The following is a 3,709-nucleotide window of genomic DNA, read 5'->3' as shown; positions in this document are numbered from 1 at the left end:
GTTTAGGTGTGTGTGTCTCATTATCTCCATGACTTTAGTTCAGTTATTTGTGTTTAATTGTCCAGACTCATCAGGATTAGTTCTACCTGTGTGTTGGAGTAAAGTCTTTTGGAACATTTATCTTCTTCCTCCTGCATTTGTATTCAGCTACTGAAACTGTAATACTGAAACTGTCTGCTGGTGTTATTGCATTAATGGCATCTCACAGTAAGAAGGAATTAAACACTACATGTGTTTTTTTTTTTAAAACCATAGGTGCAGTTTGCGCAGGTTTTATCACCACAGTCCTCTGATTTCACGCGTTTTCATGATCTTAACATCTCAGAGGTAAGAAAGGTTTGGTTCCCATTTTAATTGAATTTAAGTAAAATGGTAGTCAAAAGAAAAAAGAAAAATTATATATGTGTATGTATGTATAAAAGTTTTTTTTTTTGCAGACAACTGTGGCAAGCAGCTCTTCCATTCATCATCAGCCTGCAGACACTCCTCCACAATACAGTGAATCCAAATAAATATGAATAAGTGGGCTGTTACCTTATGAAACAAAATATATGGGAATGTATTAGAACAGTGGTTCCCAAACCTGTCCTGAAGGACCCCCTGCCCTGCACCTTTTGTATGTGTCCTTCATCTAATCAGTCCCTCCAGGATTTCACAGAACTTTTTTCAGATTTTTGCGGCCTAAAATTACCGATTTTGCTGCAGCTTTTCTCAAAATTTGTGGGGATATTTGTAGCATTTCTTATTGTTTTGCAGTGAAAATATACCATAGACAACATTCTTCTAACACTGTTATGATTTTCTGACTTTGAGAACCACTGTAGGTCTACAGACTAACGTTGAGGACACCAGCACCAGTGCCATTAAGTTCTACAGAAGGTGGCACCAGCACCTGACAATAAAGCATTCACCCTAATCACACATGTACATCGCAGAGACGTCTATTTAATGTCTGCATTTACATATGCAAGATGTATTTTTAAGAGTGCTTGTTCATCTGCAATACGTCTCTAAGATGTTTCCTGTCAGATGTCAAAAAAACATTTATTAGAATGCATGTTAAACTGCTTCTGAGACGTTTATCATAGCACACAGCAGATTGATTCCCAGATCTTTAGCAGACGTCTTATAGATGTAATAAATATATTACATCTGATAAAATGTACTTTTATTAGAGTCGTTCGTAATGTCTAAATATAATTTGAAGCATTTAAAAACACTCGATCACATCACACATCAGCTGCAGTGAGACGAACGGAGCGCGAGCGCAATCCTGTGACAGTCTCGAGCTGTAAAAGTGGAGCATGTGAAGGATAGACACGAGGCACGCACACTGTTAAAGATCTCCATTAATTTGTGCGTGTAGTAATTTAATGTGTATATATTTTGAAAGCATTGAATCGCTATAGAAATCGCGATTTATTCGATTCTTAGCATTTTAAATCGATTACTGTCCAAGATCGGCGATTCACGATTCAAAAATCATATATCATGATCGAGTCATGTGCATCGTCAGGGCATAAGGCATGCATAAGGTCTTTCTTTTAGTTTTTGATGCGTAGACTGTAGCCTAAGACTATTCCACGTTTTTGAAATTAACTCACTGTAAATTTTCTAATGGCTTTTAAGGATTTTACAATGTTATATTATAATGTTAATTGTTGTTTTGCTTCGTCCTTTCAATTCAGTTTACAAACCAACATTTTACAATTACAGTCAGTCTGCAGTCCGTCCCTTTGCACCACCTGGCGGTAGTTTTGCAAATGATTTTTACACGCTGCGGATGCTACACATGGCCGTATTACCCATTCTGGTTGTCCACCTACTGTATGTTAAATCAATGGTGAACGGTGGTGATCTGTGTTTATTGAACAATGTTTTTCCTGGTTTCCACATCAGTGGCGTTTGTTCTGATATCTGTGTAGGTTTAACAGAATTCTGCGCTGAATTTAAATGCTTCTCACAAGATTTAACAGAGATGTTGATTCTGTGGCGAATTCGACTGCTTTCTTCACACTGTATCTCCCAGCGCTGTGTACTTCAGGGTCGCATGATCGAGATCAGCCAAAGGCTCCGGTTTGAGCAGATAAACGGTCTGCACGCTTTTGGTTTGTTTATTCAGTGTAGCTCTTGTACATTGGTCATGATGAGAACACAAGGCTGTTCATTCCATTTTTGGAACTGAAAAACAACCTTTCTTTGACTGAATGTGCATTGCAATGCTGTCACGGGACGCGTCTAAGCCCAAATTCTGCAGAAAATTTGCAGCAATTATGAAAATTTGTTAACTTTTGCAAAAATTGCGGAGTTTGCTTGATTTTGCAATAAATTCAGCTATTGCAAAATCCTGGAGGGACTGTCTAACACACCTGATTCCACTCATCAGTTCGTTAGTAGAGACTACGAGAACTAAATTGGGTGTCTGATTAGGGAGAGATGCAAATGTGCAGGGCAGTGGGTCCTCCAGGACAGGTTTGAGAACCACTGTATTAGAAAATATAATGCGATTATATTAAATAATATATTTATATATATTGTTATTGTTATCTTATATTTTTCTACATACTGCAATATATACTGCACCACAATTTTACAAGTAATAGCTTTATTAAAACACTCAATTTCGATTTCAAAAGTTAATGCTTAAACTCACATATAGCGGAACACAAACTTCTCTCACTTTGTTTGCATAGTTACACATTTCATATATGAAAATATTTGTGACGTATAAAAGAAAACTACTGAAAAGATCAATAAAAGTTTTGGACTTTTAGACGATCAGATGTCTGGTTAAATTCATGGCAACATTATGTGTGCGCACATAAACAGAGTATCATTTTATCACATGTTAATCAATATATCGCAATGAATGTTATTGACAACATACATTACAATGTATTAAGGAATCAACAATATACTAATTAGTGTATTTTCAATATACATAAAACAATTTAATATATCGATTGTTAATATATAAGATGTTATGGGTTGCATATGGGTTGTGGTCCTGCCACTGTGTGTGTGATGCTTTCGCGAGACACATTTGTTTTCCCAACGTCCATTATCTCTAATTGTTTTGTTTTTTCCTATTGAAAAAAGAGAACATGACAGCTAAGAAAAAAAACACTTGTTCAGATAATAATTGCTGTATTTTGTAAGTCACATACAGTATGAGTATTTTATTAGTTACTTTTTAAGTGGATGGTAATCAAATTACAGTTACAACTGAAAAGTATTTTAGATTACCAAAATAACTACTTTGAATTGTCAAAGCATCCTAAGCTTAAGTTCTGCTCACAAATTTCATACCATTTGCAGAATATGCAAAATTGTAATAATTGTAACAAAATAAGAGGGATCACAAAAGTTTACATACCCTTGAATCTGAACACTGTGTGTTGTTTCCTGGATGATCCACGATTGCTTTTGTTTTGCGGTAGTTGTTCACGAGTCCCTTGTTTATCCTGAACAGTTAAAGCATGTATTTTGTAGTATGCAGTGAAATAATAATAATAATAATAATTCCTTACATTTATATAGCACTTTTCTAGGCATTCAAAGCGCTTTACATTGTCAGGGGGTATCTCCTCATCCACCACCAGTATGCAGCATCCATCTGGATGATGCGACGGCAGCCATAGTGCGCCAGAATGCCCACCACACACCAGCTTACTGTGTGTGGAGCCAATCAGCAGATATGGGGATTGTT

The 3,709-nt window shown here is 36.2% G+C and overlaps 2 long non-coding RNA genes across 2 annotated transcripts; one reads left to right on the top strand and one right to left on the bottom strand.

The window, feature by feature from the left end:
* The first annotated feature begins 38 nt into the window (after positions 1–38).
* LOC122147844 lies at positions 39–548 on the top strand. The gene is made up of 2 exons (XR_006161852.1): positions 39–327; positions 438–548. It is a non-coding gene; the product is annotated as an uncharacterized LOC122147844 (long non-coding RNA).
* A 1,121-nt stretch (positions 549–1,669) lies between these two features.
* On the bottom strand, positions 1,670–3,464 carry LOC122147658. The gene is made up of 2 exons (XR_006161715.1): positions 3,377–3,464; positions 1,670–3,086 (listed from the first exon to the last, which is right to left on the bottom strand). It is a non-coding gene; the product is annotated as an uncharacterized LOC122147658 (long non-coding RNA).
* Positions 3,465–3,709: the final 245 nt, after the last annotated feature.

Source organism: Cyprinus carpio, chromosome A15 (genome assembly GCF_018340385.1).
Source record: "Cyprinus carpio isolate SPL01 chromosome A15, ASM1834038v1, whole genome shotgun sequence".
NCBI lineage: Eukaryota > Metazoa > Chordata > Actinopteri > Cypriniformes > Cyprinidae > Cyprinus > Cyprinus carpio.
Note: the sequence above shows the minus strand (reverse complement) of the source record. Positions and strands in the feature narration are given on the sequence as shown.